The sequence below is a fragment of the Cetorhinus maximus genome, chromosome 4 (assembly GCF_964194155.1).
Source record: "Cetorhinus maximus chromosome 4, sCetMax3.hap1.1, whole genome shotgun sequence".
Classification (NCBI taxonomy): Eukaryota; Metazoa; Chordata; class Chondrichthyes; order Lamniformes; family Cetorhinidae; genus Cetorhinus; species Cetorhinus maximus.
Window position 1 is genome coordinate 66,860,892 of NC_135882.1, and position 24,399 is coordinate 66,885,290.

Sequence of the window (24,399 nt, forward strand, 5' to 3'; positions counted from 1 at the left end):
TACATTGTCTTTGTGATGGCGTGGATGTGTGGTCGGAAGCGCAGCTCAGGCTCAGTTATGACACTAAAGTTACAAACAATGTGGCTCAGCTTCAGGCATTGGCCAGTGAGAGTTTGTATTGGGGGCTGAAGTCAATGGCTTCGCTCTTCCTAATATGAAATTAGAGGTAATTTCTGGACATCCAACATTGAATGTTGTGGTATAAGGGGCTGGAATATAGAGTGTTAATATGGGACTGAGTACAGTACAGCCCACATGGTGATGTAAGCAGGCACATGACCCAGAGCTAGGGTCAGTGTGCTATTGGCCAGAGATGAGTTAAGACCGAGGGCGCAATTGCCCCAGATTTGCACTAAGTGCGGTGGCCGCTGTGAAAAAGATGGTTTTATCCACTGGCCGCAATGGTGCTCTTTCATGCTGTATTGTCCCAATCCCACCTCATTAATCATGCATTTCCAGGAATCACGCTGTTTCGATGCCAGGCGGCCTCTGATTCACCCACCATGCCATCACCTCGCCGCTTCATTGTGCTGGGCGCCATATTTAATGTGCAACCACATGCACACCTCTCACTGCTTCCAGCCCTGGACTGCTGCACAGAAAACATGACCCCAAAAGGCAAAATGACCGCAGCCCCTAGATTTAGTGACCCATCCCTGGAATGCCTTTTGGATGCTGTGGAGACCCGCTGTGATGTCCTCTGGCTGTGCTCTGGGCAAAGGCCAGCAAGCAAGGTCACCAATCCAGCATTGGAGGCAGTGGCAGTGGTGGTCAATGCTATCGCCCTGCAAAAGAGGACAGCCACCCAGTGCAGCAAGACGATGAATGGTCTCATCCGTTCTGCCAGGGTTAGTCACTCTTCTCATCACTCTCAACTCACACACTCACAAATCCATCATACAACCACAGGGATCTCACACCTCAAGGGACATCACCAATAACTCTCACACACATCCTCACATCTCTATCAGGTTCATATCCTCTCGAGCTCATGTCCTCATTCCTGTCCATGGCTCCACTCACCACACAAACATTTCACTCAGTGCCATGTGTCCTGCTCACACTCTCTCCATCTGTTTTCATGCAGGAGAAGCTGGATCAAAGCAGCAGGGAGAGGTTCCAGATGAGGGCTGGAGTGGCCCACTCACTTTGAGGAGTATGCCATCGCACTGACTGGTGAGGACATGGACCCTGCTTGCAGCGACGGTGAGGTCCGCGGCAATCACCCACCTGAGGATCCTGCACCACATCATTCCTCTCTCAACGCAACTGTGAGTACTCTCTCTCCTGCTTTTGAATCTGCTGCCATGCACTAATTATCTCTACTTTGGTTCACAGGGAGCTCTGCCAAGTGACCGACACCCTCAGCCAGCCAGTCCCTCAGCTCCATCTAGGTCCTCACCTCCAGCCAAGAGGATAGATCCTCCATTGAAGAGCTGAAAATAAGCAGCCCGGAAGACTTGAGACAGCGCCTAGCCACACCCTCCACTGGTGCAGACACACACACCTCAGTAGGACTTAGACCTAGAGCAATCTGGTAGTCACTGCACGGAAACGTGTCCGCAGCAGGAGGAGGCAGGGTCAGCCAAGCTCCCCAGCACTCGGAGGACTGCTGGGGAAGAGGCATCTGTGAGGTCCGAGTCAAATGGCGAGCCTCTGGATTCGGCCTTCCAACTGATCATGGAGAGTCAGCAGAAGGCGGGGGAACATCACACAGAGCTGTTGGAAGCCCTAAACAGAGTGGCACGTGAGTCGGAGCAGTGCATCCACCTGCTCTCTGATGAATTGGTGCCCACATGTGCGTGTATGGAGGTGTCCATGGGAAAGATGACAGATGCCATGGAGACTGTGGTCCGGCAGAATGTGGAGACCTGCACACTACCGCGGTAGCCATGGGTGAGTTCCTGCCGCGCAAGAGGGAAGTGGGGCACCTTGACTTACCACCTTGACGTCCCTCCAGGTGCATCTTCCCCTCAAGGAGTCAAGTCGCGGCTCTCGGGCACCCGAAGTGCAGAGAAGGAGTGGCAGCTGGACACCCCTGGGTCATCTACACAGGAATCTCAGAGGCTGTCCTCACCTTCCGAGTACCCTTTGCCTGTGACCCCCTCAACCTCATCCTCTATCAGCACAAAGAGAGCAGCTGGCCCACAGGAGGACAGCCAAAGCAAGCTGGGGCCCTCCAGGCCTCGGCTCTCAAGAGGATCCACGCCAAAGTCATCAGAGGCAACAGAGCCAACCATTGCACGGGCTGTCTCCACCCCTATTGTGGATGTCAGGGCAGCATCTAGAGGCCTGGAAAATTTAAGAAATTCTGATCACAATCGGTTGCACGGATGAACACATTTTGTCACTTTATAATCTGAAAATATATTTGCTTTCACTGAATAATGTATAATGGTGTCTTTCAACTTCATTTACTGGCTTCGTGAGTCATCCCCTTGCATCTCTCGCTGCTCTCGCCAACAATGGTTTAGCTGCATGCAGCCGGCCCACGAGTGATTCTGGAGGGAGAAGTGTGTGTGTGACAGGGTCTTTCGGAGCCTGGTGCAAGCACTCTCCCACACACATGGATCCTTCTCCCATCACACTCGTCTCAATGTCCTGAGCATTTTCACTGCTGCCTGCTGGGGTTCGTTTCCAGTTGTCTATCTGAGCTGACCTGCATCTCCACCCACCCACTGATCACACTCCCATGCAGCACCTGTTCCCACCCACCATGTGTCTCCTTTCACTCTCGGATTTGCAAGCATCGTGCGTCTAATATTTTTCCTCAGGTCCTCCATCCTTTCCCCTCCCCTAGTCACCCATTTCTTTTCCCACATCACTGTCGACCCCCCTGGCATCACCTTCCACCTCCCAAACATGACCTACCAGCCACAATCTTTTTCTTTCGGGGATGTCCAGGTGAACTTGCACATTCCCTACCTTCCCGAAAATCTCACCCCCATCCACATTAACCTCCTTGACCTCCTCCTTCCCACCCCCAGGGTCCTTGTCTGCCTCCAAGTCACCACCAACCACACTCGCTGTCCCTTCTACCGATACCTTCGGACCCTCACCCTCCCACCCTACCGCCTCACTCTGCCCTTGGTCATTCTCACCATTCCCTTGTACCATGCCTACCCTCAGTTCACTCCCCAGAAGGCAGTCATCGACTCCATGACATATTCCTTGCACGTTCAACTGGACATCCCCCCCTCCGGACTCCTCCCCCCTTGGAACTCCTTCTCCCCAGGACTCCTCCCCCACCCGTACTCCCTCCCCCCTCCCAACCTCACCCTCCTCCTGACACCTTTGTTCCCCCCTCGTGACCTTCAATCACCCCTCCCAACCTCACCTTCCAACACCTTTGTTCCTCCCTCCCATCCTCACTGCACCCCCCAAACACTTTTGTTTCCCTCTTCCCAACCTCACTGCCCCCCTGACACCTTCATTCATCTCCTACTCACAGCTGGACCTTTCTCTCCACCCCCTTAACCATGGCCAAGACACTGTAGTCCCAAAGCAGACCCTCAACCATGATTTTCCACCTTCCTTGAGTGCTTCATGGCAGAGCCACATCCATCAGTATCCACCCAGCATATGATGGACATTCCTTCTGGGTCCTGCTGCTTTCGGGCTCCAGCATCTTCCGCTCCTCCGATGTCCGTGATGTGAGCAAGGCCCTGATGGTAAGTCCCGACTCCTGCACGTCACACTTGTCCAGACGTGTTCTGCAGCAGCGTGTTTTCCTGCTGACGTGGGTGATAAATTTGAGGTGGGGGGATGATTCCGGCAAGCTGGGCTTATAATGATATGCAAATGTTTACAATGAAGCTCCCGACGTCTGAAAGCAGGAAACGCAGCCCGCCATTGACGAGCAGAGCGGATGATTGCAAACTGGTTTCACGACATCTTGAAATTGATTTTTGGCCTTCCCGCCATATTGCCCACTCATGCCTGCCATATTGCCCACTCATGCCGGCCATATTGCCCACTCATGCCCACCATATTGCCCACTCATGCCGGCCATATTGCCCACTCATGCCGGCCATATTGCCCACTCATGCCCACCATATTGCCACTCATGCCCACCATATTGCCCACTCATGCCGGCCATATTGCCCACTCATGCCCGCCATATTACCCACTCATGCCCACCATATTGCCCACTCATGCCCACCATATTGCCCACTCATGCCCACCATATTGCCCACTCATGCCCACCATATTGCCCACTCATGCCCGCCATGACACCCGACCCCAGCGGCACAGAAAATTCATCCCTGCAAAATGTTGGAAAGAGCTAAATGCAATAAGAGAGTCCAACTACCTGGGGAACTTGTCGATTCCTTGACAAATGACCTCTACAGGATGGCAGAGGGCTGTGAATGTGGAGATTTAAAGTATGAGTTCATTTGAGATAGAATCGTGGTGGGTGTTACAGACGATTCACTCTCTGACCTTCTTCAAACTAAAGATGGTCTTACGCTAGACAAGGCGATCCAGCTACTTAGACTGTCTGAGCTATGTGAGCATCACAAGACAATCCTAAGGGGAGAGAATAAAACATGGGGCAGAAGCCAACCCTCAGTCCAGCTTATCAAGTCACAAAGACACAGGGACAATCCAAGTCAGGGAAAGCAACCTCTGAACCGCCCAGCAGAGTGATCTTGCCAGCGCTGAGGTGCGAATGCCCTCAGAGGAGAGATCAGTGTCCTGCGAGTACAGCCCAATGCTTCCATTGCAACAGACAGGGACACTTTGGCAATCTGTGCAAGTCTAAACCTCGGCACCACACAGACAGCCCAAAGGGGGATCCATGAGGTTGAGCTCGAAAACCCAGAACAGCCATGCTTCTTGGGTGAGGTCAAAGATTGTGCTTCTGCCTTTTGGAATGCTGACATCCTGGTGAATGGTCAGCTAACAACTTTAAATGAGATTCAGGTGCCAGCATGACAGTCCTGTCAGACAAGGAACCATGGCTCAAAGACCCCTGGTTTCAAACAACGGACTTTCCACTTTATGGGACAGGGCTAGCCCGACTCCCGGTCATTGACATGAACCTGGAGCCACTGAGGTATGGCAACAAACAGATCTTTGAACTGCTGTGCATCATCCATAACCAGCCTTTCTCTCTCCTAAGCAGGGATGGCCTGTGTCGTCCTGGATCTCTTACAGACGGCAGAGAATCTCAAGGTTACCGCTGTCGTTAGCCAGCCAGAACAGCCCTGAGTGTCCAAATACTAAAGAGTATTCATACTCGGATTTCACCTTCGAACTCTGTTCTTTCTTTGTGGAGCAGGTTTGTCTATTATCATTCTAGTGGTTAAACCAATGGTCAGACCAACCTACTGCTCACAAAATCACCATTGCATCTCTGGTGGAAGTGGTACGAGAGAATGATTAGCAGTCTGAGAAGCCTCTACCTCCAACTACAATGCTGGTCAACACAGCAACCACTGTGCACACAGTGCAACTTCCAGCCAGCATGCCACAACCTCAAGGGATGCTGGAATCTGATACCAGTTTCTTGCCATCACAACAAAACGCAGAGGTGAGAGCACCACTAAACTCTCTTCTCACTACAGGAACACTCTTCCTCAGTCTCAGAGGGCTCCGAGACGGCCCACATGGAGAAAGAAGAAAAAGCAGCGCCAAGGAGACAAATACATGTTTGTCTGCCCTGCAAGAAATGATCGAGAGTAACAGCAACCATGGATCAATACAACAGCCAAACTGACCAGGCATGGGTCAACATTAAGCAATGGAAGAAAAGAATTAAAGCATACCCAGATGCCAGTCCAGCCCCCAAGACAACAACAAGAACCAGAACGAACAGGGCCTGCCACTCTTCCGACAGAACGGTGAATGAGATGTGGAAGGGTTATAACGCCTCCAGACTGCCTGAACCTTTAACTTCAAAAACTTGAAGGGGGGAGATGGGTATGAGAATATTGTTAATGCTAATGCTGTAATAGCAATAATGTTGGAATAGCATTTAGGTTGTAACAATAAGATAAATGTATAAGACTTATAACAATGTAAGACTTGAAGTAAACTACAGTAACTCTATATCCATGGAATAAAGACTTGGGGCGAGGTGTAGTATAAGGGTCCGGTATATACAGGGTTGATGTGAGATTGAGTACAGCACCGCCCACACAGCGGTATAAGAAAGAACATGACTCAGAGCTACTGTCAGTGTGGTGTTGTCTGGAGACGTGATTAGATCTAGATTTGGAGATAGCTCCTTGCCTGTACCCTTTACTGTATATATGTATATAGTTACAAGAAGTTAGTAAAGACTTTCTGTTAACATGCAGAAGACTACAAAGACTTCCTTAACAGACATGTTCTGTAACCAACACTACTACAATAGACGTCAGGCAAGCAGTCTGATAATTTAACGACAGTGGAGGTGTTGAAAGTGATGATGGTGAGGCAGAGCTTGTCAACACACATGAGAAAACTGATGCTGTGAATTAGTCAAGTCATTTTTACCGCTGGCCACCTTGTGACTCCACTCAAAATTACATATGTGAAGGATAGAACTGGGCTATATTTGTGGTACTATAATTGTTGAATAGTGTGCTGTCATTCACTGTCAAACCTCATGCATGAAAGATATATAGTTGAGTGCTGTACTAAAGAGCAGCTATTACTTGCTATTTCCCTTGATTACAACTTAGTTATATATGCAGACTATGTGGAAATAATTGTTCATGTCAACATCCATCTACATCAATAGCGTTCATGAACCTTGCAGCAAAGAGCGTTAAGAGTTTCGTGGAAATGCCACTCTTCTGTGAGGAGACCCTGCTGAAAATATCAAAATGCTATAGCAGCTTTTTAACCAGCAGAGGGGGATCTTTATTGGTTATTTAAGAGTTCCAGTGCCAATAACGCAGTAAGAGTGAAACTCAATTTTGACTTAAGCACAGAACAGCAGATAGTGAATTGAAAGCCTGTTTTAGCCCTGCCCAGTTTCCTCAAGTCAACAGGAAAGAAAATCATGTGTGTTACCAAAGTTGATTTTCAGCCCCAATTACTCTGTGCAGATTGAAGTTTTGACATTGCAAAGACCTGCACTAATAATTCCCAAAACACATTTCACATAGAAAGAATAATAATTTGAAAGCTGCAAAATGCTGATAGAATTCTAAGTCAAAAAAGGAAAAGGGAAAAGCATCTAGCTTCACCTCATATATCTGAGTACCCACAGAACCTTTAGTTCATTACTGCAACCCAATAATTATCTTCTGAGATACAAAATCTGGAAAATCTTAATCTGAAAGAGTTTAGCCATTTCAGTGAAGACAGTACATGCCCTACAATCCTAGTTCCTCGCACTAGTCCACAGGGGTGTGGGGAAAGGGCAGGGAGTGGTGTGATGAGGAGAAATATAACCCTGCATGTCCCACAGAAAATGGGCAGCTGGGCAGCTGAAATGCCCTGGTGATGTATCCAATGATTTTTTTGTATCAAACATGACAATGTTATTTTAACCTGTTCTTCTGAGCAAAGGCACCAAATTCTGACAGGGTCCTTCGTTAGTTATGCAGAACGGACACTGATGATGTGACTGATTGTGATTTTCTCTCAGGAGTGAGCGAGAAACCACTGCCAAGCTGAAGCATGTCAGAAGAGGATTGGGATGTAAATAAATAAAGTCTTTTACTTTCCTTTCTTTGTTGGTTGAGGAGGAACAGCTGGGAAGTGGGCCTATATTAGTGCCAGATGGGTCAGATCAAAACTGATTTGTTGTTGGACATCCACTGTAAGTTAAGATCACCAACCTTCACGTGCAACCCCTGTGGAGGATCCTGGCTCCAATCACATAACCTTCGAGCTGCCTCACCACATCAACAGTTTGGACTTCCTTTATGGTGCCACCTATGCTATTAAGATGTATGGTAAGGTCAGAAGTATTGCAAAAGCAAATTACAGAAGATGTTGGAAACCTTAAAAAGGCAAAAAATGCTGGAAAAATCAACAGGTCAGATAGCATCTGTGGAGAGAGAAACATTTCAGCTTGATGGGCTCTCATCAGAACAGGAAAAAGTTAAAGATGCAGCAGGTATTAGTAAGTACAGAGGCAGGAAAAGGAGGGAGGGGAGGAATGAACAAAAGGGAAGGTCTATGACAGGGTGGAAGGCAGGAGAGATTAAATGACAAAAGGGATGATGGTGTAAGGCAAAAGGAGATGGTAGTGGAACATGCAAAGTAACAAAGGTGGGTCTAGAGGAGCTGTAAATGGCAATAGCAAAATCATTACCGACACATGCTGATTGAAAAAAGGGAGCTGAGATTAAGATTTTTTAATTCATTCAGGCTGTGGGGTTTGATGGCAGTGATAGCATTTATTGTCCATCCCTAATTGCCCTTAACTGAAAGACTTGCTAGGCCATTTCAGAGGGCAGTTAAGAGTCAATCAAATTCCTTTGGGTCTGGAGTAATTGAAAGATCAGAACTGATAAGGATGGCAGATTTCCTTCCCCAAAGGACATTAGTAAAGCAAATGGATTTATATGACAATTTGGTTGGCGTGTAGTCATCATTACCGATACTAGCTTTTTATTTCAGGTTTATTTACTGAAGTTAAATTGTTGCTTGGTCATACAGAAATTGAATATTGCTGAAAAGAGAGACATGTCATTGAAACTTTTCATCTTGCACTCATCAGGACAATTGCAAGAATGTCAAATTTCAAACAATTACAACACTTTATACTACTGGAGAAAAGTTGACTCTGATTGGCTGAGGTGTTGCCATGGAGAAAACAATGGGGAATTATAGGCTCCCCATGCTTCCAGTTAATCAAAGAAAGGTGCAAGGCTTGAACATATTGTTATGGACAGGAGAGGGACCGCCCTGATTTATCCTCTCACTATCCGTCCATAAATAGAAAGATATTTTTGATTTCTGATTTCCCCCTTTATAAGTGATGGTGTTTCCCCAGCCCTTCAATTTGGAGTGATCTAATCCTCTAATGATAACCCTATAGCAAACTTGAGATAAGGTAAAATAAGAGAGCTGGTTTATTTTATGCACACAAAACATCCACCCCTTTTTCACTCATACAATTAAAGAGGAATAAGGGAAGTAAAGGGGTACAGGACAAGACCAGAATAAAAATAAGAGTTATGGTTTCACATGAGCCCAGAGTCCAAAATCAAAAGTCCAATGGTGTATTCCTTCAGAGCTTAGCAGGCTGAAACTGTTGCAGGGTGATCCATCCCTCCAGAAGCGATAACTTCCCTGATGGAAGAAGGCACGTAGAGATGAATGAGTCATATAGGCACAGATATCGGAGTTCTGATTTTCCAGTAGTACATAATGTAGATGAGGGCCAGGCAACATACCTGGACAGAGGTCTTTCTGCTGCCTGTTAGGTGGTAAAATGGTAGACTGCCTGAGTTCAGTTCCACATGGCAATAATAAAGGTTCTAGCAGTTTGGAGGGGAGGGGCAGTGGGGGTGGGGGGGGGTGGGGGGGGAAGAGGTGGGGAGGTCATGTGACATACCTCCCACTTCTTCTCCTGACTTTGGGGCAAAGGATGTATTTTTCCAAGTCTGGAATCTTGAGAGGTTTAATAGAGGAGTCAGGGTCCCTTTTATCCTTACAGATATATTGTCTCCATTGGACACAGCTCTGCCTTCGAAATGTAAAGAGTGTTGGTACATTTCTTTGGAGTTTGATTTTCTGCAGTCACAGGGGACATTAGTGGCTCTTTAAAGGTAACAGAAGGTCTCTGAAGGTTAAAAATTCCTTTGGTATGAGTCATGGTTAGACAGACATGGCAGGGTAAAGCCTTTGTCCATTTTTAAAATAGAATAATAATTTTATAAAGTAGCTAGGTTGACATGGATATATATTTTCCTCCCTGTCTTCTGGATGAGACAATATTCCTTTCCTTTGCAGAGGATTCCTGCATATGAATGTATGTTGCTTCTAGAAAGCGTAAATGAGCCAAGTTGCTCGACTGATTATCTTAAATTCGTTGTTAGTGTAGTTATTAGCACACTCAGGATTGCTCAGCAAGTGCTGCCCAATCATGGAATCACATCTCAGAATAGATGGTTTGTTTTGGGTTTTTCAAGCATGGGCTGGTTGAGTACAGTTTGTAATCTGCCTATTACAAACAACTGAAGGAATATGCTATTTGATTTGGTCAGCCAATTGTTGGGATGTACGGCCCACGTACCTGGAATTGCACCAGCACTGAAGTTCATACATGATATTGCTCAACTGTGTGGTAGAGAGAACATCTTTTTGGACTGACGGTAGCATCCTGCTAGTGGAAAATACCACTTGTGTAGCCATTGTATTGTTGTAGTGTGAAACGACTTGCTTAATCTGTTGATCAAATTGTTGAGATATTATGCCTTTCCAGGATAATTTGAGGTAGACCGGACACTTTTCAGATCTGAAAGTGGGGGCTTTTGGCCAATTTGCAAGTTTGTGCAATACAATTTGAACAACAGGGTAAGCAAGCCATTTCACGCTGCTACAATGCCATAGCTATGTGGATGGTATTTTCCATTAACAGATTGCTGCTGTCAGTCCAAAAGGAAATCCTGCCTAGCACAAATTGAGCAACAACGTGTATGAATTTCGGTGCCGTTGTGATGCCAGGTACATAGGCCACACATCCCAGCAATTGGTGGAAGACGAAAAGTTTCAGCAACATGTCTCTTTTTTCAGCAATACTGAATGTAAATTCCCCAGCTACTATGGTGGGAGAAAGGTCAGAGCTGGAGAGTGGGGGAAAATTAAAACACCAGGTAACCAGAAGCTCAGGGTCACATTTTAAAACCACAAAGCAGTCACCCAGTTTGCATTTGGTCCCTCAAATGTAGAGGAGATTGCATTGTGAGCAGCGAATACAGTATGCTAACCTGTTTCAGCTGGATGGAGTTTTGGGGCCCTGGATATTGAGAAGGGAGGAGGTATAAGGGCAGGTGTTGTATCTTCTCCGCTTGCATGGCAAGTTGCTGTGGAAAGGGGAGGGGGTGTTGGTGGTGATGGCGGAATGGGGCGCCATGAAGGGAATTGTTTCTTTGGAATGCTGCAAGTGAAGAGGAGGGGAAGGTGCATTTGATGGTGGCATTGCTTTGGAGGTGGCGGAAATGGCGGAGGATGATCCTTTGAATGTAGAAGCCAGTGAGGTGGAAGGTGAGGACAAGGAGAGCCCCATCATCACTCTGAGTGGAAGCAGAAGGGATGAGAAGAGTGTGGGAAATTGGATGGGATAGTCGAGGGTCCACATATTGAAGGATTGGGAAGGAAGGTGGCATAGTCAGAGCAGATGCACTGAAGGTGGAAAAACTGGGAGAATAGAATAGAGTCTTTACAGGAAGAGGGTTGGGGGGAATTGTGGTGGAAATCACTGAGCTTATGTTGGATATTGGTCAATAGCCTATCTCCGGAAATGAATATAGAGAGGTTGAGGAAGGCAAGAGTTGGAACAGGACCATGTAAATGCAAGGAAAATATGGAAATTGGAAGTAAAGTTTATGAAATTTTCCAGTTCTAGGTGAGAGCAGGAAATGGCACTGATACATGCTTCAATGTACCAGAAAAAGGGGTGAGGGAGGGAACCTGAGTAGGGGCGGAATAAAGAATGTTCCACATATCCCACAAAAAGACAGGCATAGTGAGGACCCATAGGGATTCCCATAGCACCACTTATTATTTGGAGAAGTGAGCCGTGTCAAAGCAGAAGCTGTTCCAATGTGAGGACAAGTTCAGCCAGGCAGAGAAAGGTGGTGGTGAATCAGGTGATAGCAGAGCCACAGATGGAAAGAGACTGGACAAGTGGAGAAACTGAGTCAAAATAGAAAGAAATCAGGAAGCTATGGTGAATCTTCATAAAACACAGGTTTGACCTCAATATGTCCAGTTTTGGGCACCACACTCTAGGAAGGTGTGAAGGCATTAGAAAGGGTGCAGAAAGAAAATTAAGAAAATGGCTCCAGTGATCAGGGACTTTAGTTACGTCGATAGATTGGAGAAGCTGGGGCTGTTCTACTTAGCGAAGACTTAGCGGAGATTTGATAGAGGTGTACAAAATCATGAGAGGTCTGGGCAGAGTAGACTGGGGAAACTCTTGTATTGATGGCAGGGTCAGAAACCAGAGGATTTTAGCTGAATATGAGAAGAACCAAAGTGACAGGAAAAGCGTTTTTATGATGCGAGTAGTTAGGATCTGGATTGCGTGACTTACAAGTGTGATGGGGGCAGATTCAACTGGGGCTTTCAAAAGGGAATTGGATAATTATCTGAACAGAAAGGATTTTTAGGGCTATGGGGTAAAGGTGGGCGAGTGGGATGAGCTGAGTTGCTCTTGCAGATATCTGGCACAGACATGGCAAGCAGAATGGCCACTCTCTGTGATATAATCATTCTAAGATTCTATGGTGCAAGGCAAAATGAAATGGCAATGGGACAAAAAAGAACAAAAGTTCAGGCTAGGAAAGAAGGTACAAATGGGAAATAGCAGAATCATCACCAACAACTCCCATCTGAGAAATCAGGTCAGTGGTTATTACCTAATGGACTCAACATAAGAGTTCATCCATTTCAGATCATTTAGTTTCTTTACTTGCCCCATTCCCATTCTATTTTGCTATGCACCATTACCCCTTTTTCCATTTAACCTTCTACGCTATCACAGACCTTCCTTTTGTTCTTTTCCCCCTCCCCATCTTTCCCTGCCTCTGTACTTGCTTAAAGCCTGTTAGATCTCTTAATATTTCCATTTCGGATGGAAGGTCATGAAGCTGAAACATTAACACTCTTTCTCCCTCCCACAATTGCTACCTAACCTGCTGAGCATTTCCAGCATTTTCTGTTTTTACTTCAGATTTCCAGCATCCACAGTATTTGTTTTTGTTTCAGCTTTAAAATCCAATTCTGCTAATATTCTCCTTGGAGTGCTGTATGTAGAGCATTCACAAATGTTACAGGGGTTTATGGTGCACACAATGATTCTTGCCTGGTTATTACACGGTACCAGAATTCCAACTCTCAAATGCCCTTCTACTTCCTTGAATTTCAAACCCGCACGTTATAGAATCATAGAATTGTACCGTGCAGAAAGAGGCATGTTTCCCATCGAGCCTGCACTGACTTTCAAAGAGTAATCCAGTTAGTCCCACTCTCCCATTCAATCCCCACGTCCCTGAATTTTTTTCTCCTTCAAGTATTGATCCAATTCACTTTTGCAGGCTATTATTGAATCTGTATCCACTACCCTATCAGGCAGTTCATTCCATATCCTAATTGCTTATTCTGTAATTCTTCTTATGTTGCCTCTGTTTTTTTTGCTAGTCACATTAAATCTGTACCCTCTGGTTATTGGTCATAAAGTCATTGGAAGCAGTTTCTCTTTACTATATCTAAATCTTCAACAATTTTAAACAACTCGATCAAATCTCCTCTTAGTCTTTTCTGCTCAAGAACAATGCCAGCCTCTCCAGTCTATTCACAAAAATGTGATTCCTCATCCCTGGAACCATTCTACTAAATCTCTTCTGTACCTTCTCCAAAGCCTTCACATCCTTCCTGAAGTTTAATGCCCATAATTGGAAAGAATACTGGGGCTGAACTAGCATATTATATCGTTTTAGCATAACTTCCTGGCTCTATGCTGAGCTGGTGCAGCTGATCGAGTGTTGGATCTCCTCATCAAGGTTGACCTTTTGAGAGAGGTAGCTGCTAGAGTATGGGAAGTGTGCACCAGTTACAGAGTCCCTCCTTGAACATATATAGGTGGGATATTTGACTGACCAGGTGAGGGTTGATATGAGTTTTGTTTGGCAACATTCAAGAACAGGCCAAGTCTCTTGTATGCAGAATTGAAGAGTGGGCAACAAACATTTGACAACAAGGACCTCAACAAGTCAACAAAAGTCTTAGTTGTTGTCACCACACTCCCACCACACTCTTGTACTGCAGTGAGACCTGGACTGTGTATCGGTGACACATAGAGCGCTAGAGAAACTCCAGCAGCAATGTCTCCGCCATATCCTCCGGATTTAATGGGTAGGCTGGCGAATAAATGCGAGAGTCCTTCTTGAAGACAACTCCACAAGCATTTAGGCAAAACTCCCGCAATAAAACTCCTGCAAAATCAATCAGGATGGACTGGACACTGTGTTCGGATGGCTGAAAAGCATCCCCCCGCCAGGTCCTGTTTTCACAACTCTCAAATGGCCAGCGTTCCAGGGGAGGACAACGAAAACAGCTTAACTACACTCTAAAACTCTCCTTGAAGCGTGACAGCATTAACATTAATGACTGGGAGGGGCTTGTGAGCAATTATTCAAAATGGTGACAACTTGTCCATCAAGCTGCAACATGCTTTGAGTCCAAACGCCTTAATGATGAGGCAGAGTGGCAGAGAAGCAAATAAAAGGAAGCAATCCTGCACTCTGGATCGCACTACCTCTTGTCACGTCTTTCCCCAGGGCCCAAAGATCTGCGGGACGAGAATTAGGCTAGGGAGACCCGTGGCAGAAACTCGCAACTCTAAGTAAACATCATCCTCAAATCGAGGGACAGCTGCTGCCAACAACTCTATGCCTCTTCTTATAAAGCCCAGGATTTCAGCTGCTTTGTTAACCTGCCGTGCCACCTTCAAAGATTTGTGCAGACATTCCCATTTAAAATTTTACCATTTAACATGTATTGTCTCTCGTCATTCTTCTTATCAAAATGTATCACCTCACACTTTTTTGGGTTATATTTCATGTGTCATGTGTCCACTGTCCTGAGATGGGTCCTTCTACCTTGGATTCTAGGTGTAGGACTTGACTCTTAGACAGACTGTAGACATACTCTGGTATTTGCTCAACACTTGCTTACTGGTACTACATCTGAACAGGTTACAGATACAGGTTACTCCTAGATATGATCCCAACCTCTCTCTCTCTCGAAGGAGAGAGAGAGAGAGAGAGACAGGGAGAGTCTAACACAGTAGTACACCAGCATCTACATCATACATTAGCACGTCCCATCTGTTAAGCCTCTATACCACACCACTCATTCCACCAGCCTGTCTGCATCCTCTTCAAGTCTAGTACTATCTTCCTACACTTTCAAGTTTTGAGTCATCTGGAATTTTTGAAATTGTGCCATGTGTTTTCTTGTTTGAAGATGCTATATCGTAGATCGCAGCATTTAAGTCAACCCGGCGTATAAGACAACCCTGTTTTTTTGGCACCAAAAATTATGCTTTTGTGTATACTCCCCATATAAGTTGACCCTTCCCTGCCGCCCTTTTCAGCTATGAAATGCTATATTCGCATTAGTAGTTGGCCTCAATTTTTCACCCCAGAAATTCGTGTTTTGCTCACCTCATACTGTAAGTTGCTGCATGGGATCAAGCAGGTGATATGGGCTGTGTTGCGAAGAAGATGTGTGGGAGTTTAAGACATTCCCCCACATAGCAGACTGCCCATGGCATTGCAAAAGACAAACAGATATAGATCCTCCCGCAAAAAGAATGAAGTGTGAAGCTGCGCTTATGCTAAACAACATAATGTTAACTCATCAAATAACTGTGTTAGAGAATTCATTGTTAGTGAAAAACTGGTGCGAGAATGAAAGAAGGAAGCTGCCCTGAAGAAGCGTTCTGAGACCAAGCGTGCCATGAGAACTGGGACCAGCCACCTGACTGATCTTGAGAAGCATGTATCAGAATGGATCCTTGAAAATCGTTGGAATGGTTGCATTGTCACCAGAAATGTAATATAGATATATGCATTGAACTGGGCCAAATCAAACCCTGAGTGAGGCAAAGATTTCAGGCCAACAGCTAGTTGGTGCAGCCTCTTTATGGAATAAAACAGTCCAGTGTTGTGACAGAAGATGAAGATTGCTCGGGGAGACTTCAATGCCAAAATGACCAGTTTCCAGCAGTTCAGACAGCGGCAAAAACAAGTACCCATTAATTCACATTTGCAACATGGATGAAGTGCCCATGAATTGCGATATGCGCAGCATCTAAACTGTGCAGTGGAAAGGTTTGAAAACAGTTCGTGATAACCACAGGACATGAGAAGATAAGGTTCACAGTGGTACTAGCTTGCATGGCTGACAGAACAAAATTAAAGCCTATGGTAATCTTCAAACATAAAACATGCCAAACATCAAGTTCCCTGCAGGAGTTTTTGAGTATGTCCATGGTAACAGTTGGATGAATGAGGATGGAGTGAAATTGTGAATCAATAATGTATGGAATAGGCATCCTGCTGGCCCATGAGAAGAATGCAGCTAATTAGTGCAGGACATGTTCAGATCCTGTATAGCCTATAAAATCAAGAGGTGCTTGCAAAGAAATGACACCCACATCGTATTTATTCCAGGGGTCTAACATCTGTAGCTCCAACATTTGGATGTCTGCCTCAACAAGACATTCAAGGATCATGTTCATGCTGGATGGAATAGGTAGGCGGGTGACTGATAAAAAAACATTCACAAAGAGTGGAAATAAGTGATATTTTGTGTGGTTTCATCAAAAAACCATGGGATGCCATTAATGCACAAACTGTCATCAGATTATTCAAAAAATGCAGAATATCCAATTCAATGGATGGAGAGCAAAATGATGTGTTGTGGAGGGATGATTCTGAAAGCACCAAATCTGACCCACAGTGGGATCTTTACGATGATTCCACAGCCAAAGGTGACTCAGAATGAATTTGATGAACTCTTTGGCCGGGATTTTCCGTGCCCACCAGTGTTGGGCGTGTTCGGTGGCATGAGCAGGCAATATAGTGCGATCGGTTTCATGACGACGTGAAACCAGTTTGCGATTGCCCTCTCCGACCGCTGATGGCGGGCCACATTCTCCACCATCGGATGTCGGGAACCTCATTGTGATACATTAGCATATCATTATTAGGCCTGCCAGCCAGAATCGTTCCCCCACCCCCGCTGGATTGTCCACTCACGTTGGCAGGAAAACATGTCGACGTGTTTCACAACAGCACATAAGTGACATGCACCTGATAAGCTGCACTTCACTCGGGATTTCAAGGTTTGTTTGTCTACCTTGCTTCGGTCAGCACTCACAGTCTTCAGCACCAGGGTTCACAGACAGCACCACATCACTTTTAGGGGGCTCACAGCAGGTTTCTATCTACCAGATCAGCCATATGTGGGTCGCTTTTCAATGGCTGCAGGGCGAGGGCTTACTTGCCAGAGTGGGAGAAGTGGCCTCAGGCAAGGGAAGAGGCTGCAGGACAAGGGCTGTATTAGGGAAGGAGGGTAACCCAGGTGGGTGTGGGGGCACATGTTGATCTGTGCAAGTGGCCTTTAGATGGTGAGGGCTGAGGAGGCAGTCTCCAGAGGAGCTAAAGCCAGATGGACATGTGAGGGTATGTGTGTGAGAATGGGTGGTGATGTCCCTAGAGCTGGCAGTGAGTGAGATGCCAGTGAATGTGTGATGGGCCTAAGTGTGTGAGCTTAGAGTAATGAGATGGTTGCCATACATTGGCGGCACGGATGAGATCATTCATCCTCTTTCTGCATTGGATGGCCAACCTCTTCTGTGCAGCATTGGCACTGATCGCCACTGCCACCACCTCCCAAGCCTGGTTGGTCATGCCGCTGCCCATCCTGTGGCCAAAGTGGGAGTAGAAGACATCATGGAGGGCCTCCACGGCGTCCAAAAGGCATTCCAGTGACACGTCACTAATTCTGGGGGCTGCAGTCTTTTTGCCTTTTGTGGACTTCCCTGCAGTACTCCTGGGTTGGAAGCGCTGAGAAGTGTGCGTGTGGCTGGACTTTAAATATGGCATCCGGTGTGATGAGTGGCGATGTGATGGTGTGCAGGCGAATGAGAGCCTGTCCGCCATGGAAAGAGTGTGTTTCCTGGGAATACATAACTAAAATGGCGGGTTTGGGACGGTACAGCGTGAAAACCCGCCATTGTAAACATCATTTTACCCACCCGCTACTGCACTTAGTGCAAACCTGGGACGATCCGCCCTTTGGATTGGATGCCGAAGACAATGAATTTGATAGTTTTAAAACACTTTGATTGTGATTAAAGGTATCTTTGTACAACTAATTCATTCACTAAAACTGCGACATTAATTTAATATGAGCTACTGGTGTTATGGTATTTTTCACATTTGAAAATGGCGGCCACCCACATCCACACTGAAGGTTCACATTGCATATTTGTATAAATTGACCCTTGTTTTGTGGAAGGGTTTTTGGGACTTCAAAGATTGACCCATATGCTGCCAGTCTGCTTGGGAACAATAATTCTGACATGTTAGACTAGTGCAGGAAATTGCCTGCCCGGGTTCCTCTACTCTCCTTCTCAAAAGTCTCCCAGTCAGATGGAAAAATACCTGGCTAAACCAGTCAGGGCTGGAATCAGGATGGAATTTGCCGATTAGCTATGCAACTGCCAGGGAACTGACAACAACTTCATTAATTACCTTGGAGGCATTTCTCTATTGCTAACGCTCTGGCATGCATTCTGGTTTGCTCCTTCAAATATGCTATATAGGAAAATCATACTTCCAACAGATTATGATGATGAATTTTCATGGGAGTTCTCCTGATCATTCACAGTAACTTTGGCAGAAGAACATGGAAACTGCAGGTAGGGAGCAACAGAGTTTCCAGGTTTTCCAAGGCTGTTCTGCCAAAGTTATGGTGGGCAATCAGGAAACCTCTTGTGGAAGTCCACTCGGAAAAACTATAAGGTTGGGGAGCTATAATCGACCTCGGTTGATGCTGGATTGGAAGAGAAAAATTAATTAGGGCTCCCTGCTCAATTGTCATCCAGTGCCTCTCGATTTAAGTAGGTTGCCAAGGGTCACTTAATTGTCAGATTTGAAGACTGGCCACTTTGGCACAGTACCAGAGGAGATGAGAAGAGGGCAGAAAGCTGCCAGAAAAAGAAAGCAGGAGAAGCAGACAGAAAAAAAATAAGTGATGCACAATGAGGTAATAAAATGGTACCTGAGTAATTTCAGCCTCAGGATTCTGTGTGCTAGGGGTTTTTTCTGTCATTACTGCAACTCTGAGCTTCTCTATTGCACACTAAGTTATATCAGTGGTTGCCAAGTTTGTTATTAGTGCTTTGTTATGGTTGCTAGGGAACACCATAGCAACTTACAGTTACATCGCATAAGCACAAAGATGGCATGTTACTTTATAATATTGGCTGGCATAGCAGTTGACTCTATACTGAAACAATGGGGTAGAAATTGGTATGCTTTGCAGTCAGTTGTCGGGCATAAATTTGTGAAAAGCATACCAATTTAATAGTGGGATGGCCTGCATTTAATTTGTGTAGGGATAGGTCCTACTGTTAAATATTAGGAATTCCCATGTCTAAAAACAGAGTTTTGAAATTTGTTGCTGATAAATGGAAAAGCTCAGGCTTCTCTGAGGCAGGGTTCCTTCCAATTGCCCTTCTTCACCACAGCCCACTTTAATTCACCCCTCTTAAGACTGATCTGAAAGCTATTGCCAGGGAGATAGGCAGCACGGTTTTGATGTCTTCAATTGGTCGACTGCCTGCGGAGTTCCGTGCACTGGTAACTCGTGTTGCAAATGCTGATGAGGCCCAAGGACCAATATCCATTGAACTTCGTGCCTCTTGGTTCATGCACGGGCAGGTCATCAGTGCCAGGAAAACTGGCACAGACGAAAATCTAAACAAGTTTATTCCGGTCGCAGAATCTGAGTCATCTGGAATCTAGGCTGAGGAACCAAATTCCCAGGGCACTCTCCCGTCTATCTGCTGTAACTTTGGCAGAAGGGCCAGGGAAATCCTGGAAAAAGGCAGACTGATGGCCCTCAGTTTTAAGTCTCATCCAAAAGACAGTACCCCTGAGAGTGCAGTATTCCTTCAGTAGTGCACTGGGATGTCAGCCTTGATTTTTTTTAACCGGGTGTAGTTCAGGGGCAAACAAAAAAACCTGGCACTACTAATCCCAGAGCTGGTGTGTAGGTGATACCTGCTTAAGGGACAGGATTGAATTACCAAGAAACGTCTTTATTGTTGGGTCATTGAAGAAAAATGGTTTTGCTGCTTCTGCATCTGTTGCAGAATGGCTGCAGGACAATTGCATTTAGTGACGGAGGTTATGACCTTGTGTCAAACTCTCAACACCTTCTTTGTGATATGGCTTATTTGGATGAAATTCTTAACAGAGCACCAGCACAACAAAGAAAACAATATTATACAGGAAGAATGCTGAGAGTGGAAGGTTACGAAAATCATCTCCATGCTTTGGTTTCTGTATCAATCTGTTTCATCGCAGCCACAGCAGTTTCACTTTCAGGTAACCTCGAGGGTAAACCACGTGGAAGCATGAAAAATATATGAACCCTGCATATTCATCAGATTTCACAGCTCGAAGTAAACAGCCCCCACCACAACCACAGTCCTACTGCTTTCCACATTGCAGTCAATCCTTCATTTACAGACTAATTCATTTTTGTGTTCCCCGAATTAAAGATTTCTAATCAGATCTCATTCAGAAAGTGTCTCATATTGGAGCATTAAGCTCTTCCTGAAAAACACAGGGATTTTACCTAAAAGCTACAAAGACTACATGGGGATGATTCTGAATGCACAGCCAAATGCATTCACTCGCCTATGCTTCAAGCTTGGCGTATTTTAAATCTAGGTCCTAATTTAAATGATGCCAATGGACAGAAGGTACAGAGCAGATGCAAATGATTGGGCAACCATTGAGCAGACACCAGCTTCTAGTTAAGTGGCAGAGAGGTTGTTTCAGAAGGATCCTGCAGGAGGTGGTGGGTGTGGGTGGGGGTGGTGGTGAGTGGGCAGTTGGGCAGGAAGGTGCACCATCCCTTGTGGAGCTGGAAGAGCACATCTGCTACTCCTGGCTGCACAAATAAAGGGCCATTTTGTTCTTGCCAACAGCTGCTGATCAGTTTCAGCCTGGCAGGGGAGCCACACTGGCTTACCAGATCAGAGTCGTCTTCCCATTGGAGTTCCTAACTCTATACAGTACCTCCTCATTGTAGCCCCTCATTCAGTACAGTAACTCTTTTTTGGAACCCCTGACTCCAACAGTACTTCTTCCATGAACTGCCCTCACTTAGTTCCGCCTCGTCCTCCTCAAGTGCCCCTGTCACAGCAGAATGCCATCCTCTCAAATAGTACAGCATCTACCCGTTGAAGCCTACATGTCACATGTTCACAATTATGCATTAATGATATCCTAACAATATCACTGGACAGAATGAAAACCATATGACAAGAGCACAGAACTGTTGTTATTGAGAAAGCAAGGTTGAAAACTACCAGCAATGTTGCAAAGTGTACAAAAGAGATAAGTTGGGAAGTAGTAATTAGGTGATGACAAGTTGTGTTTTTAAAAACCTGACAATTATAGCAGGATGAAAATTCTGAGGGCACTAAGGAGTCCCATAGATCTGAGATTCTGAGATAGGATGTGCCACATTAAGGCTTTGTACTGTGTGGACACGCAGCAAAAAAGAGGAACAGTTTGTAAGCTGGCCTTTATGTAGCTTTGAAGGAACAAGAAAGGGAAGCTCAAAGGAGCAATAAGCAAAGCTTTTTTTAGTTCATTCATAGGATGGGGGCACTTCTGGCAAGGCCAACATTTATTGCTGATCTATAAATACCCTTGAGAAAGTGGTGGTGATGCTGAATTGTGTGGTCATAATGGAGTATAGGAGTTAGTCTAGAATAGGTATGACATTCCAGGGTTTTGACCTGGTAACAATGAAGGAATGGTGATGTAGTTCCAAGACAGGATAACATGTGACTTGGCAGAGAACTTGCAGGTGCTGGTATTTCCACGCATCTGCTGCCCTTGTCTTTTTAGATGGTAGAAGTTGTGGGTTTGGAAGGTGCTGTCTAAGGAGGCTTGATGAGTTCCTGCAGTGCACCTTGTAGATGGTGCACACTGCTGCCACTGCGCATCGTGGTACTGGCTGGACCATTCTGGGGAGCCCTGCAGTACTTTCCAGAGCACGTGACATGATTCATCCTCTCACCATCATGAGGGCATAGTCCTTTCACCAGGCGTACATCAAGTAGCTGAGAAGGAGGAGTAAGAGAAGAGGAGGAGGAGGCAACTTACATAACAACATACACTTAGGTGATGTGGCTGTCATGGTTGAAGAGTTGCCAGTGCGTGCAAGCTGTGGGATGTGGGTGTGATTCTTACAGTAGTGCTAAATGTGTGAGTGCAAGGTGAGGTGGTGAATGTGAAGTATGAGTACTGATTGATAGAGATTGTTGATAGGTGAGTGATGAGGCGTGATACATACTTCAGTGTTTGGGGCTAGTGGTGAAATTGGAGCGATCTGGCATTTGAAGACACATTCACTGATCTTGACCATTCAGGTGAAGTCACTGAACCTCTTGTGGCACTGCATTCAGGCCCTCAGGGCTACACTGCTGGGTATTGACCATGCTCCCATTGTCTTCTCAAAATTTGTCTAGAGGACATCCTGGCCCCCTGTGGATAATTGGGACCTCGTTCCTCCTATTCACTTTCTGTACCATGGCCCCCAGTTCTGCGATGAAGAACCTTGGAGCTGGCTCTCTCCCCTATTACACCATAGCAACTCTCCTTGTATGTCAGACACTTTTCTTTAGCCACTTCCAGGATTCCCCTTTAAGAGGTGCAGGTTGGTTTTAATAATGCACACCAGCTTGAACTTGCAGCAGCCGCTCATGACTTTGCACTCACTGGTCAGGCGTGCCAGCATTCAAAAGTGCACTTAGTATTGGCTGCATTCTCTTAACTTGCAGCTAAACAGACAGCATGAAGCTTACGTGTCACTTGTATCAAAGTAATGTGCCAGGTTAATCATGCCATGCTGTCCCTGCAGCTGTTTTTGGGACTTAACTTGACTGAAATATTTGATTTTTATTGAAAGGGCTGCAGGTTGAGGTTTCAAAAGAACCTTTTCATCATAGAATGGAAACATCCTCAAAGTGGATACAGTCGCATGGTGAGCATAGTCAGGAATAAGAGAGCAGCGACTGTGGTGGTATTTGCGAAACAAAATAAGGGAGTGCTGCAATGTTAGAGGTGCTGTTTATTTGTAAGAGGCGCTAAACAAAGGGAATCTGACTCTCAGCTAGATGTACAAAATCTCGTGTCACAAACACCTAAATGCCTCCTCTGCCTGTGGACTGAGATTTTTCAGTAATGGTGATCCTCCCCCCATTCCCCTTTTATCTCAGCTAAATGGTGAGGTTTACAATACATCTCTGATTCCATTGTTGTAGGAAAATCTAAACCAATGACACAGTTCTCCGAGTGGCATAGACACTCGCATTATATGAGGTTGTGTGTGTCATGGCAATGAGAGGCGAAAACCTTGTGTTGTTTTCAAAAAATTGCTTTTGAGCTAAGAGTAGGGCAAGTCCTGTGGCATGAAAAGTGAGGTGAGAGAATGGTTTTGAGTAAAGAGAGTGCTTGAGAGCTTGGAGGGGTTGAGTTCCCCCAACATCTCGGTGCTATATGAAAGAGTATGGTGCAGTAGTTAAACAGGTAAGTGAAGCTCTACAGATAATAGAAGATGTGTATAGGCATGAGAGCTTTGACTTAACATGGCCATCCTACTGAAATTGTTAAATCTTTCTGCAAGGTTTGGCAGTTCTTGAGCTGATGGAGGTTGCACTGACTGCCTTTCTAACCTTCCTTCCAACGGCCTGGACCACTTTCCTATGGCACCTCCAATTATATATATGAAAACTTGAGGCTATACCTCGAGGGTGCTGCTTTTAAAGGCCACTCCAGAACTATATTTCCTTACCTCCCAATGGCATTAAGCCAATGAAGGCCTGTTTTCTGATCTGCAAACTACCCTGCTCTCTAATGAAGGCTCAGGAAAGAACTTGTGGCAATTGGCAGCAGATATTAGAATTACCACAGACCTGCCAAAGAGAGGGAGAACCACATCACAGTGTCTCAAGAAGTATTTTCTACGTGCGTGCACTTTGAAATAATTTTTGAATCTCAATAGATTTTCAAATATTTGGCAAGTAGGTAAAGGGAAAAGATTTAGACCTTAACCATACAGATTATATATATTAAAAACAATAGACTGCCGATCCAATCATAAGCACAGCTGCCCCTTTAAAAATCAAGACCAGCAACTTAAGAGGATTTCAAACGTGGCTGACTTTTACTAGACCTGTTTCAGAAATTCTGCTGGTTGACTGAGGCCACCGTAAATATTTTTGTGTTCAGGCAAGTTGCTCCCAGAATCCTAAGTTCTTGTTCTATTTTGGTTTATTGAGTTCTCATCACCTACCATCAAATCTGCTGCAGCTGTCTCTGCCTGTGTGCCAGCAGACATCTAAAATAGCAGCATCATCAGATGAGTCTTCTTATTTCATAAAGCTACCTTCAATATAGAAAAGCC

The 24,399-nt window shown here is 45.5% G+C and overlaps 1 protein-coding gene and 1 long non-coding RNA gene across 3 annotated transcripts in view; one reads left to right on the top strand and one right to left on the bottom strand.

Annotated features, from left to right (window-relative positions):
- The window catches only part of LOC144679670 (uncharacterized), a 76,473-nt gene extending 75,123 nt beyond the window's left edge, over nt 1-1,350 (top strand). The window contains exon 3 of the long non-coding RNA XR_013576401.1: nt 1,088-1,350. This is a non-coding gene — a long non-coding RNA (uncharacterized LOC144679670). The remainder of the gene's footprint in view (nt 1-1,087) is intronic.
- pkia (cAMP-dependent protein kinase inhibitor alpha) overlaps nt 1-24,399 on the bottom strand; it is a 148,570-nt gene that overhangs the window by 29,003 nt on the left and 95,168 nt on the right. The gene's annotated exons all lie outside the window — the stretch shown is intronic.